This window comes from Mustela erminea, chromosome 4 (genome assembly GCF_009829155.1).
Source record: "Mustela erminea isolate mMusErm1 chromosome 4, mMusErm1.Pri, whole genome shotgun sequence".
Taxonomy (NCBI): Eukaryota; Metazoa; Chordata; class Mammalia; order Carnivora; family Mustelidae; genus Mustela; species Mustela erminea.
In genome coordinates, this window is record NC_045617.1 from 143,951,578 (window position 1) to 143,965,762 (window position 14,185).

A 14,185-nucleotide genomic window follows, 5' to 3' on the forward strand; every position below is an offset into this window, starting at 1 on the left:
TGGTTTGGGCAGTAGTCCTACCTGAGAAGGAATATTCCCAAAGGCGTGTTACACGTTTCTTCTCCCATTCGACTTCCTCATTGAGGAAGCTGCTGCGTGAAATAATTATCAGTCAGTTTGCTGTTTGTTGGTGATATTGACAACTGGGGATTCCACTCAGTAACTCTCTTCTACTGTTATACTGACCACCTTGTGGAGCACGGGCCCTGCTCTCAGCAGCTCTCTGTGAAGCTTGATATTGATGGCTTTCGAAAAGCCAGCGTAGAAATTAGCACCTGGTGGAACACAGAAAACATTTAAGATCTGGCCCTTCACACTTGCGTTCCTCTGTGTTTAATTTCTTGGTAAACATGGATGGACTTCATAATTCCAAAAGGATTTAATTAATCACAATTTCTGAAAGCATACCTGTAAAAATTGGGATCGGAACAGTACTATGCCTACAGAAATCGCTCAGATGTTTTTCCTTAGAGAAATGCAAAGTCTGGTTGAAACATTGGGGGGACTTAGCCATGTGAACCAATGTCAGTCAGTAGACGTGCCATATAATTTTCTCTATTTTGATGTCTACTTTTGCATTTTTTCTGTCCATGCATGACAGTTTTAATGTTTTACATGGAAGAGTTATAAAAAATTAGTTTCAGTGACTGATTTCGTGCAGCAAACATTAAGTCGGTTCCCATGAACAGCCCCCTGGTGCGACCCTTAATAAATGCAAACTTTATTTTTAGTAATGACCTTTCGTAATGTGAGCCTTGATCCATTGAGATGCTGTTCACTTTTGATGCATCTCCAAATCCCCTTTTTTATGCATTTTAAATCAACACACGCTTGCTCTGAATTTATGCATGTGGATAGACGGAGATGTAATTTAAACACATCTGTTCAAATATGCATTTCAGATCAACTTGGTGCCGGTTCTCATAATACGATGGAGTTTTTGACGGGTATTATATCCCTAAAGTACACAACAGATGGTATTTATTAGAGAATGAATAGAAATGAAGTTTAAGGATGTTGAGCTTTTTGTCTTAAGTCACTCATTTTTTAGTCATAAAACAATAATGGTCTGAAGTCCTCTGCCCCTTATGTGATAAAGCATCGTGTAAGACTAATTTCTTTCAGATGAGAGTCTCTCATTCAAACTGAGATTAAAAATATCTTTGTGTTGAGTAGTCACCAGTGTTGAGAAAATTCAATGAGAAAGAGATGGGGCAAATAATAAGCATTAACAATGAGCTACTAGCTACAGTTAATACTTTGTAAGTCATAGAGATAATGGATTTTAAAAGACAGCGTAGCTTCACTAAAAATCTCCATTCACTTGAGAAATATGTCAATGAATAGTTTCAGATGTATCAAAAATTATTTCCATACACTGGGGTCATTATTTCAGTGCCTAAAATAAGATTTCTTTAATCACATTCAAAGCTAACCTTTCCCCCCCAAAATACATGTACTAAGAATGAATGGCGTGATATATCCATAATGAAGTGACTAAAATTCATATTCATCGCCCTTCAGATTTACTGTTTTCAATTAGGAGCTATACTTAAATGATTTGTCATTTGCACAAATGTAGAAAATGACAAAAACACCTCGTGCCCCCTTCCCCACTCTTTGAAGCAACCCCCCCACCTGCCATGTACCTTTCTGCCCACACCTGCACATGGGAAGCTGACAAGACCATCGGTTGCCCTTGTAATGAGGAGTCCTTGTTGGGAGACGAGTGACAATCGCCCAGTGCTCGGACTTACAATAACTAGCTTTTAACACTTACTGCTTTCTGACGCTGGGCACCATTTCCAGAGAGCTGGGTCAAGGATAAGAAACAAAATCTATATATGCATGCCTTTTTCTTACATTTGATAAATGCTGTATTCTCACATCCACAATCAGATGCAAGGAAACCAGACTGAGATCACTTGTGAGCTATTATGGACTCCTGCAAACAACACCGCAAATAAGTCTTTTTCTCCAAGATTTAGACAGAGGGGGTGCAAACGGAAAGTGATGATTTGTGAGGGGACCTGCAGTTATGTTAGTCAGTGATAGAAAACATTTTAAAATATTTGAAATAATATAATTGCTTTGCACCGAGAACACGTACATGAATAAAAGATGTTAGCAGGTGTCCTGCTAGTATGGAGTCTCATGCTGTTGTATTTATTGGAAATATGCACATCATCAGCAGATTTAAATTTGTAAAAAGTAATCGAAACAGAAGGCTTGAATAAAAACTCAGGCTTAAAATCATGTAACTCCTTTAAACTGAATTTCCAATTTCACAAAATGCAGGTTTTGCATCAAATTACCTTTCTATCTTGGGTTTTTTCACTGTAACTCTGAAAATTATGTTTTTCTTAGTATTTCAGATTTTTTGCTTTAAAATACTATAAGGTACAACATATAACACCTCTGATATTTGACTCGTCCATTGCATAATTTGATAAAGACTTTTGTAGCATTTAAACTTTTGACTGATAGGGTCTTAATGTTTAATGTATCTCCGGGTTATCATTTTTGTGGTTAGTAGCACATAGAATTGTAAGCATCACATTCTGATAGAATTGTAAGCATCACATTCTGATAGTCAATGTGCAGAGACACATTTGCGTATTGTTTCATGTTCATCGGTGAAATCGATTTTAATAGAATCAGTTGCATGAATAGCAGTTCCAACTTTAAATAAGGGACTAGTCACCTAGAATGGAATGTGCTTTTCAGTGCAAGTCTTTTCCCTCCTCCTATTTTTGTTTGTTTGTTTCTGTCTTTGACACTATTTTTATCCCTTGAATATTTTTCACTACCAGGGAAAATTCAGTCCAAGCCTCAAGTCTTAATCCATTTTAAGTTATATTATGGCCTCCTCCTCCGCGTTTCTTCCAGCTTGGTCGTCTTGCTTTTCTTTTAACCCTGAGTTTATGTCCTGCCCATCCTGCTCTACCCCCACCATTACGGGTATTTGCCCCCAAATAGAGTGCGGCCATGAGGGCAAAGCTCGGATCTTGAAACCCAGATGCCTGTGATGCACATCATGGTTCTGCCCTTTCCTCACTTCATGTCCCCGGGGTCACACACCTTTACTGAGCTTCCTTTTCCTTTCTGTAAAATCACGATGGTATCAGCACCTACCGTATAGGATTGCCAAGGGATTAGGTGCGTTAACAGAGGGAGAGCACTCAAAGCAGTGCCTGACTCAGAATGCAGTGTAGACGTTGTCCGGAGCTACTCACATCACTGCGACTGCTTCTCTGGGCTGCACCTGACTGCAGTCCGCCAAGGCACGGACAGCACCTCCCTGTCTCTGTGGAGCACAGGGCTCAGTAGGAGAAGGGCCTCCTTCTGTGATACTGGTTAAGCTGACTGTCACATTTACTGTCAACTTAATTGATGCCACTGATGGAATTGAATTTTCCTTGAGAAGCCATCAAAACCCAGAGGGACTCCTCTGCCAACACTAAAAAAAAATAATAATAATAATGTTGGGGTGCCTGGGTGGCTCAGGCTGATAAGCATCTGACTTTGGCTCAGGTCCTGATCCCGGGGTCCCAGGATCAAGTCCCATATCGGGCTCCTTGCCCAGTGGGGGGCCTGCTTCTCCCTCTGCCTCTTCTACCGCCTTCTAATGCTCTCTCTCTCTCTCTCAAATAAATAAAATCTTTAAAAAAAAAAGAAAAAAGATTTCACTAGAGAGAGAAACTCCACAGACATAGAATGTCCTTTTCAGCTGCCCAAATATGTGTGATAATGGCTCTTTAGTCATCCCATTTACCGTCCTGAGAGATACTCCCAAGTAGAAATACTCTAAGACCTTCCTCTCTCCCTTCCTTCCTTCCGTAAAGCGTTTTGGATTCATTTCAGAGTGTCCCGTGTCTGAATGTTCTTACCGCGTGTCCCTGTGCCCCCATATCTCCAGGAATCACTCTGCCCGCCCCCCCCCCATTTTAATGCCAGTGCATGCGTTTTTCTCTCAGTGTCATTCTCACGTGATTTTCTGTTACAGTCAGCTTGTTTATGTGCACATTTTATAAAAATATCATCATGTAACCGAAAACGATTCTTATTCAGGGTCCGGGAGAATGTGACTCTGTCTTGAGGGGGAGAGGGCTCCGTGCAGGCAACCTGCGTCTTGGACACTTAGCTGTGATGAGAGAGTCATTGGCTGTCTCTTACCACCTGGGGTCTCTTCATTTACTGTTTTGATCAGAAATTGATTTTCTTAAAGCCGTTTGCTAAAGGAGCTGTTTTCTGTAATTGGAGCCATGTACATAGATTGACATGGAATATAAATTCTAACGATACCACACTTCGTTTCGGTTCATCTCAGCAGACTCCGTGTTTGGAGGGGACAGTCCAGGCTCTGTATGCCTGGTCATGCTCTCAGACCTCTACATTTTTTCCCTGTGGCTCCTGCCTCCTCCCTGGCCCCCACCCCACCCCCATGCGGTCCCTAATTTCACCTTCTTTAAAGCTCATAATCCCATGTATTCCACCGCCCATCCTTGTCCCATAACCTTGTGTTGTTTTGAGCTTGACACTGTCAGCCCGTCACCATTCACCTCTGGTGGTGGCTGGGAATGGTGCTTAGCCCGCTAGTGGGCTGTGCTGTTATTTTCTTGGCCCTTTACTTGTGGGTGTGCTCTTTGTGTTCATTGGATTGAATCAGGTCATCTTTAAATCAGGCTTCCGTCTAGCGCACCTTCCCACAATGGCCCCTCCTAGGCAGCATCACGGACAAAACTTTTCTCCTGTACTGGTCTCTCGGACAGCATTGCACCAACATCTTTGGCACAGGCTGTCTTTCCTGAGAACGATTCAGTTTAGCAGGTTCGAGAGGCCGGAGTCAGTATTCAGAGCCTGATTTCTCTGTGCCAATACTTCCGTCTCCCAGAACCTCTGCAAAGTAAACATATCCCTCCTTCTTTCTAAGAAGGTTGTTTCGATGTCCGTGTTGGAGCAGAAAAGGAGTATCAGCGTGTGACCCTTCATGGGTCTTTGTAGCCATTGGTTGGGTCTGAATGATATGGAAGATGGAGATCCTTCGACTTCCATGCCGGGCTCGGAACCTCCCAGGACTTGGTGTCAAACCCCACTGTGGTTGTCTCAATATCCCTCAGATTCTCTTGCCAAAGGTGATGTCATCAGGACGACTTTCTAGACCCCGCACAGCTTGGGACACAGCATGAAGTGTTAAAAATTAACAGGATTTCTTGTTTCCTCGCTGCCTCTCGGAGCCAAAGGCTACTTATGTCTATTAATGTTTCTCAGTCTCATGGGGCCCCGTCTCCTTTGCTCATTTTTGGTACCACTGAAAAAGTGATAAAAATCTGAGCTGTATGAATCTTTTCGTTGGCTACTGGAGGCATAGATAGGAGATCTGATAAGGGTATTTTTTTCTATGTTTCTTCTCTCTGGCTAAAAGGATAAGTATGTGAGTACCTTTTTAACATAGGACCAGTAACTGAATAACTGAGGAATGACCGAGGAGATCATGCTAAGTGGGTATGTTTGTGGGTGAGTAGCTATGAGATCATCTGCTCACACTCGTGCTTCTAGATGAGAGTCTCAGATTACTTACTCTATGAGGACACTCTATGAGGACACCAGGTACCATTTCTAAGAAGGGAGGCCTTATTGGAATAAAATCTGGCACTTTTCATATTCTGCTGCCCAGCATCAGTGGGAGGAAGTTTATCTTTCAAGATCACAGCCTCTGAAAACAGCTACTTTGTGCTCCCATTGCCACGTCTATAAAATGGGGGATATATTACCTATCTCTTGAGCTGCCTCGAGGATTGAACGAGTCGATATGATGAAAAACACTTATATGAGTGCCTGGCAATGTGTTCGATATGAGTCAGAGAGGCTGTGTCAAAAATGCTGCCATTTCAACCTAATACTGAGCTCATTCATTTGTGCATAGTTTGTGGATGTTTTGTTCTCTAAACGGTGACTTTGGTGATTGTTGCACTGTCCTGATTGTCCCTAAGGTAGTGGCTTTGTTCTTGGGTGTTTGAACCGTTTCTTGGTTTAGGATCAGCTACCGCCAGCATCACAGCAATGCCCAGTGTCCCAGTGCCGCTGATCTGGGGGTCGTAAGAAGCGGGCTGACCCTGAGAGCTGTCACAGCAGCTGACAACTGAGTTGAACTCAGTTGAACTGAGTTGTTGGGTTACGCACAATCAGGAAGAGCCTCGGGCTGTGTTCGGGACTGGGGCAGCATGCCTTGGGCAGGGCTGCGTGGCTGGGCCGGACGAGGAGCAACTGCCACTAGCCGGCTAGCCAGGCGTGGTGTGAGACTGGAAGTGCCCTTTCGGAGGTGGAGATTTCGTCCAGTTGGGGGTCCAGCAGGCTGTGTCACAGATAGGGACAGGTCCTTTGAATGAAAGCTGCAGTGTCTCATGACCAGACACATTTCCTGTGCGTTTTGCAAGGAAAGGACTGTGACCGCCTGCTGTTTCTCTGCCACGGCAGCCTCGGCAGCCTCGTGGATCTTGCCTGCCCAGAACTTGGCCAAGACCATGTCATCTAGCCAAGAAACGATGTTTGAATAATGCTCTCCAGAAACAGGAGAGCAGCGGGGATGTAGAATCAGAATGAAGACTCCTCTTCCAAGTCTCATAGGTCTTCAGCTTCTGGGTTTCCAGCATGTACCCCTTTCTGCTCAATTTTAAACCTAAAGTTGCAAGTAAACTCAGGTTATTTAAAATAAGCATTGAATCCCTGTCAGTATCTTAGTTATTTCTAGAGCTAGAAATTTAAGGTGAAACGATTAGTTAACTAATACACACACACACACACACACACACACACACACTCGTTTGAGAAAAATGCCTTCATCGTAAGCAGGACAGGCCAGTTCCAGCAGGTAGTCTGGAAGCGGCAGCTGGCTAGCCTTGATCCCAAGGAGAAGGCTGCCATTTAAAACGCCTTCCGAATTGCTTCTTATCTTCCACTGCCAGATGGATGAAGGCTAGAAACTCACCTTTAGGTCTGTAAGTAAAATATCAAGACTGATGTGAGAGAAAATGGGAAGTAATCAGTAATAGGTATGAGTATAGCCTTTTGCCTCGTTGAGTTTATTCATTCATCTCGCTGTCTTTTTGCCCTGTTCTCCCTTCCCCGTCACCTTGAAGCCATTGGTCACCATGCGTTCTGTGTGCTGCCTCATTCCTGCAGAGTATAAGAACATGAACAGACCCCATCCTTGACCAACAGATGCTTATGGTTTACTTGGAGGCATAAGACAAGGATACAGATGTGAAAGGTACCAGGCAGATCATAACAGGCTCATCCTAGGTATAAAGGAAGGAGTGTGACTGCACTGAGATGCAGAGAGTAAATCAGGGAAGACTTCATCTGCGAGGTAGGCTCCAGCTATGACTTGTATGGGTAAGTGCTCCTGGGTGATGGACCAGGATCGCTCAGGGAGGAAGTACTGATTTGAACTGTATCGGTATGCATTTGGTGATAGTGGAAAGTGTTGACTGCGGCTGTATTTTGGGGAGCATCATATGCTCCCACTGTTCCCTCAGACTCACCCTGGAGCAGCCCTGGGAGTACTTAATGAAAATCAGAGTCATGGGCCTGGTTGGCTACAGTCTCTGCAGACAATAAATAGTTTCGGCTTTGCGAATCACGTGGTTTCAGTTGCAGCTGTCACAATTACTCAGTTCTGCTCCTGTAGCCAAAGCAGCGTTAGACAACATGTAAATGAGTGGGTGTGGCTGTATTCTAATAAAACTTTATTTACAGAAACAGGCAGTGGCTGAATTTGATCCTTGAGCCAGTTTGTCAACTCTTGATAATGATATTTAGGGTAGACTGAATTTAAACCAAACAAAATGAGAGTTCACCTAATAAGGAGTAAAGAATATAATTGTAAATCATGCTGTACTGTGTTTTGATTTGATGCCTTCTGTCCCATGCTCACTCGCTCGCGCTCTCTATTATTTTTAGTATTATTTATGATGCTGCTATACAAATTGCATTTTAGGATGCAGAAAACTTGAAATGTAGTATCTCTGAGTACCATTTCTTGATGATGACAACACTTTTGTTAAAAGCAAAAATTTACCTGATTTCTTATTTATAGTGGACTGGGTATTAGAGGCAACTACATTATGACCATATAATTTTAGAAATTATTCTTCCCAAGACCTGACGTTTAGCCACCTTCCAGTCACGCTTTCCTATTAAGGAGTACTATGATCTGGGTTTGAGTCTCTAAAATTTCAATAAGTGTTTTTTTTTTTTCAAAGTTTAATTTTAAAAGATTTAAGAAACTTACCTAACTTTATGGTTTTTGCCCTGTCCTGATATTCGTTTAATTGGTTCTGCTAATGCGAATGCCCTTTCAAATATGAAAAAAAATAAAGCAAGAAGGAAAAGTTGATTATTTCTGTAATTGGATTTTCTCTTGAATAAAATGATTTCACCCATGTTATCTTTCTGACTTAAGGGATGGGGGTGGGGGGGCCAGTTTTCTTTCACATTGTCATGAGAAGCAGACAGAAGAAGGTATAGTCTGTTCCAAGGTATCAGAATACCATATTGGTTTTGGTTGTAATTAATTACTGATGCTGAATATACTCTAGTCCCTGCTTTCATTCCCAAATCTAAATTTCCACTGTGTGCAAAATAATTCCATCCAGGAAGAATTCTAATTACTTTAGTAATTATCATCTTATCTCTAAATGGAATTCAGACATTTGCTGCAGTTTATGAATGTTGGAAATGTTTCATTTCCTTTTCACCTTGAATAACAGAAAAATACACATTACTGAATCTGGCTTCATTGAACCTTATAATTCATGTTACCATAGGAACAGAAAAACTCATATAAGAATTGTGTTAATAGTACCATAGATAGTAAATACCTTCACTTCCACCAGCAATATCATAAAATGATTTTAATAACAGATGTGTAAAAATTCTTTGAGATTTAATATGGTTCCTTTTAAATATTATAACAATATTATCCAGTATGCTTACTTACACTTTTTAAAGCAGTATCTTTGGTCTTATGTAAGGCTCTGTGCTTATTCCAAAATATTTGCTGTGGAATGCAAGTGTAGTGTTACAGTATAAAATACTTACTTTACACAGTATTTATTTAATTTTTAGTTGACAGTGATGGTTCATTTGTTTTTCACTGGAAGCCCAACTGTATATTCATGATTGATGCTGGGTTTACTAATGGAATGGGTGACACGAAATTCTTCGGAGTCACGTGCATCTGTGTGGCCCCCTCTCCCTTTTTCTGGCCTTTGTGACGGTCATTTTTCTTTCCGAGTTTCAGAAGCACTTTCCCACATACTTGATCACTTTTTAACCACTGGTATTTAATAATTTATTTTTTACCATTTTAAATTCTGATTTCTCAGAATAGCCAGAGAATAAGCAGAGCCTTAGCAAGTCATTTGTCCTTTTATTCATATACTTTTTCCTTTTCCTATCTTAGACATACTACCTTTTTTTATTCCAAAAACTAGAAGTGTGCCACATTTAAACAAAATAAGCCATCTGGATTTTTTTTTTCAGCATATTTAAAGTAGTTTTATTACTTTTGAAGAGAGGTAATGATTTTTTTTAAAAATCTAATTGCTACTACATTTTTCTCAGTGAGAGTCCTTAAAAGTCTCTCCTTGATTATAAATATCACTTATAATTAATATGTGAATTATCTATCGATTTTGGCTAATATTTGAAAACAGTTTCTTCAGCCAAATAGATGTAAGTTTCTCTCTAAAGGTCACACATTCTGTGTGTTCTGGTTTGCAGATCATAGATACTCATTTACAGGAATACATTTATCTTCTTTTTATTCAGTTAACAAACAAACAGCATTGAGGTTTTACTAACCCCATCTTCTTACCGTTTATTTCCAGTCAGTTGCTTTATCCCAAGACAATGTGGTCTGTGTCAATGTCACTTCATCAAGGTCATAGAATATGGGCATTGTTGAATTTGATATTTTTGGTCTAGGTCCATTCAGGAAGATAAACTATGCCAGGTATATCTCCCAGAGGATATTTAATGCAGGACATTTACAGCACAGAAGTTAGAAGATTGGGAAAGTACAGAGAACCAGACAGGACTAAGCACTGAAAGCAGTCACTGCCCGGAGAGGCGGGGTCTATGTTCCTGGAACCCGGGAGCACTGACCCAGGGCTTGCTGCCTCCCCAGCAGCGAGGGACCACTTTCAGAGACATTGAAGCTTATCCGTGCTCCTAGCCTCTGACCTCCTATCATGCCTCCTTTCTCAAGGCCTTAAAAGGGGCCACAACTGCCAAAGGAACCAAATGTACTTTCTGGACATAGATCCCCAGTTACACCACAAAGAATATACGAGTACGAGGCTAAGAGATGGCAGGAGTAACACCAGGTTTCATCATGTCCAAAGTAATACAGTAACCGACAGAGTGGGACCCGGTTTGTATACGGACTTTCTGTGAGGTTGAGCTTTTTGAAATTGACAACATCCTGACCGTTTTTTATTTGCATACAAAACAAAACAGCAATATGTGAGTCAACTTCCAGGTGATACTCAATCTACCACTGCAAAGAGGGTGATTTCACTTAGATTAGTCAGATGAACCTTTTCTGTCTGGGGAAAAAAAAAAAAAAGTCTAATGCATACCGTCATTAGGTCAAAGGTTACCTGTTCTTTTTTTCCCCTAATACTTTTCGGTGGATCCAGAAGCGTTCACCAAGGTTATCTCCTGATCATATTTGAGTCACAGAAGACGTTAAGAATCAGAAGAAATGTATAGTCCCTTCCCCCTGGAATATCTACATGCGATACTTTTTTTTTCTTCTTTTCTGCATGCAATTTTAAGGAGTCCACAGACTCCAAGAGAAGAAACCCTAGAATGACATAAAGACAGGACTGTCCTGGTGTTGGCATTTCATTTGTGTTTCTTTAAACTCTTATCATTATAAGCGTGCCTGCCTGAAATGCACACAGTAGATCCACACCACCCCCTCATGAGTTTCCAGTAGGAAAGTAATTCCAGGTCCTTAAATGGCAAATACCATAGAGAGAGAAATAAATGGGTGGATGGGTAGATGGAGAGACAGATGGATGGACAGATGGGACAGACAAATGGGTGCACAGGTAGACAGATATCTGTTCATTTGAGCAGACTTCACCAAGGAGAAAACTATATACAGAACTCCTGACTACGCCAATTAAGGTAAGTAAAAACTTACTGAGCTTTTATTTATTTATATTTAGTGAGCTTTAAGTTTTCAACTAGTGTTAACCCATCTTCATTTGTGTGGTTTTAATATGATTAAAATTCCAGAAGCAAACTAAGTACTAGTGGAATTCCTTCATTAGATATTTTAGGAATTTTGTGAGGTTGCACTACAGCCAGAATATTCATATCTAGCGCATTTGGGGATTTTTTTTTTTATACTTAACACATAAATCAGTTCACCAAATGTTGGTGTCTTCTGATTTTTTTTCCGTGATAGAGAACATCAAACTGATCGTGTCATGTGATCGCCATTCGTTTGTGTCTCATGTGCTGACCATATAGTCCTTATATAGTTTTCTCCTAGTACTTACCCACAGCACAAAACGTGGAAGAAACGTGAGAGGGATACAGGCCACAGGACTTGGTAGAAGGTGACGGAGTCCAGGGTCAAGGTCTGTGGTGTGGCGGTGTTTCTCACCTCCACTAGTCCCTTAAGGAACACAAGAGCACGTTGGCATCTATGAAGCGCCTGTGTCCCAGCTGCTATTGTGAATGCTGTCTATTCAGCCTTCCACTTGATCTCACCGCAGTCCGGGAAGGATGTGTTGTTATCCCCGTCATGTCGAAGAGAGGGACCTGAGGTCCTGAACAGTAACATAACTTGTGATACCTGGCTAGAAGCTGGGGGCTCAGATCGGTCTGGATTTAAAATCTCGTTTCTTTCTACTGATACTCTTTCTTGCTGCTTCCTCTCTCTGAGCCGTCTGGAAATAGGGATAACTTCATCTGCCTGTGTCTTGATGAGTGACGATAATGATAAAAACAAGAAACTGTCTTATAAAGAATAAATTTAGCACATAACCATTTAGGCTTTAAATGCCTCTATATTCACCAGGGTAGAGTTGCAGAAAGAGCCCCGACCAGGTGGAAAGGTTTGGGTTTGAATTATGGATCCCTCTAGCAATAGCTTTGTGACCTTTGGTAATCATTTAATCTTTTGAGACCACAATTACCCTCTCTTTAAAATGCAGTTCCAAAGATACAGGCAAGTTGTTCTTACTGCAGTAAGTTGCTCTGCAAATATTGTTACTACAGAATATTTTTACTGTAAATTTAGGATCAGCCCATCCTTACAGGACCTCAGTTCTGCAAGCACTTCAGTAACGTGGGTAGAGGTAAGGCTGCCTTATCATTTCCTGATTCTGCAACCAGCGGCAATTGACCTCTCCCTCTTGTTTCCCTAATGGGACTTTCCCTATGTCTTGGAGAGATGGAAATAGAGTCTCCCGTACCGGGAGGTTGTAGTAAAGAACATGTAAGTTGCTAACACATCCCCTGGCACTTAGTATTGTAAAAGAGGTGGCAGGTACTTCTTTGACAGGGTTACACTAATAATAGCTAAAGTGTATCATACATAGCCGTGTAGCAGGCGCTGTTGGGAGCAGTCAGTATGTGCACTAACTTCCACTAGCCCAGGAAACCAAAGCAGAGTAAGGCTAAGTAGTTTGCCCTAGTGCATGCAACATGTTCATCACAGAGCAAGGGGAGGCTCTTTCTCCCCGGTAACCATGCTGAGAGAGGAGGGATGGTCCAAGCCGCACCAGTCTTTCTTTGTCTCAGTGACTCATTCTGGCTTTTCACCCGTCACGCTAATGCTTAGGTGCTTTTTCTCTTCCAGCTCAGGTCCTTTAAGAATTGTTTCTCATGGGGAGCCTTGGTGGCTCAGTCAGTGAAGCGTCTGACCCTTGATTTCAGCTCATCATGATCTCAGGTTGTGGGATCGAGCCTTGCGTGGGGCTCCGCATGGGGCTCTACACCGAGTACAGAGTCTGTTTAAGACTCTCTTTCCCTCTGACCACCCCCCCCCACTTGCAAGCATCCTTGCTCTAAAATAAATCTTAAAAAAAGAATTGGTTTTCGTAAACGCGTGATGATCATTTTAAAACTGCTGAGAATTTTCTCAAATTTACTTGAAGGCGTCATGTTGTTTCTCTTTAAGTTTCCTCTCTTGGGATGAACAGAATATTCCTTGCTGTCATCTGTAGGTAGCTGGGACAGTCCTTTGTGATGTCATGCTCTGGGTAATTTCCTTTCTACCTTAACCTTGTCTTTTATTGTCTCTGCCCTTCCCTCCTATTTGGCCATATTTAATTGTTTGACTACATACTATCAGAAGTTCAGCTATTAGGACTTTTTCTTTTCTTTTTTAAAAAATTTTTAAAGATTATTTATTTATTTATTTGACAGACAGAGATCACAAGTAGGCAGAGAGAGAGAGAGGAGGAAGCAGGCTCTCTGCTGATCAGAGAGCCTGATGTGGGGCTTGATCCCAGGACACTGGGATCATGAGCTGAACTGAAGGCAGAGGCACCCAGGTGCCCCTATTATGACTTTTTCAAGAGTTTTTAATGGGGGATTCCTTCTATCTCTCTTGTCTTCAGAAAGGGTGTTTTGTTTTGTTTTGTTTTTCCTCCTTCCACTTTCAAGAGTGAATTTTTTTTATACCCACTTTCGTTCCGGGTATACTTTAGATAACGTATCGTATGCCCCCAATGTAAGTGTCTACTCTGAAGATTCTTAATAAATTAATAATTTCTGCAGCCATCATCACTGTGCAGTTAGTGATGAGAAAAAGTCTCTAAATGCCTGTTTTCTGTTTCTGTAGTTCTGCTGCTAATAGAAGTTTCATATAAACAGAATCAAACAATAAGTAATCCTTTGTGTCTTCCTTCTTTTGCTTAAGAAAGGTCTTCAAGGTTCGTCTGTGTGGTGCTGTATCCATAGCTGGTTCTCTGTCCGTTGGAGGTAAATTTTCACAGTATGGACATGCCACGTTTTGTTGACCCATTTACTGGTTGACAGACTTTTGGACTGTGTCCAGTTTGGAGCTATTACGAGGAGAGCCGCTATAAAAATCCACATAAAAATCTGTGTGGACACATGTTTTAATTTTTCTTGGGTAGATAACTAGGAAGTA

General features: G+C 41.4%; 1 protein-coding gene across 4 annotated transcripts in view; it reads left to right on the plus strand.

Moving 5' to 3' along the window:
• Positions 1-14,185, plus strand: part of CDKAL1 (CDK5 regulatory subunit associated protein 1 like 1) — a 632,670-nt gene that overhangs the window by 452,672 nt on the left and 165,813 nt on the right. The gene's annotated exons all lie outside the window — the stretch shown is intronic.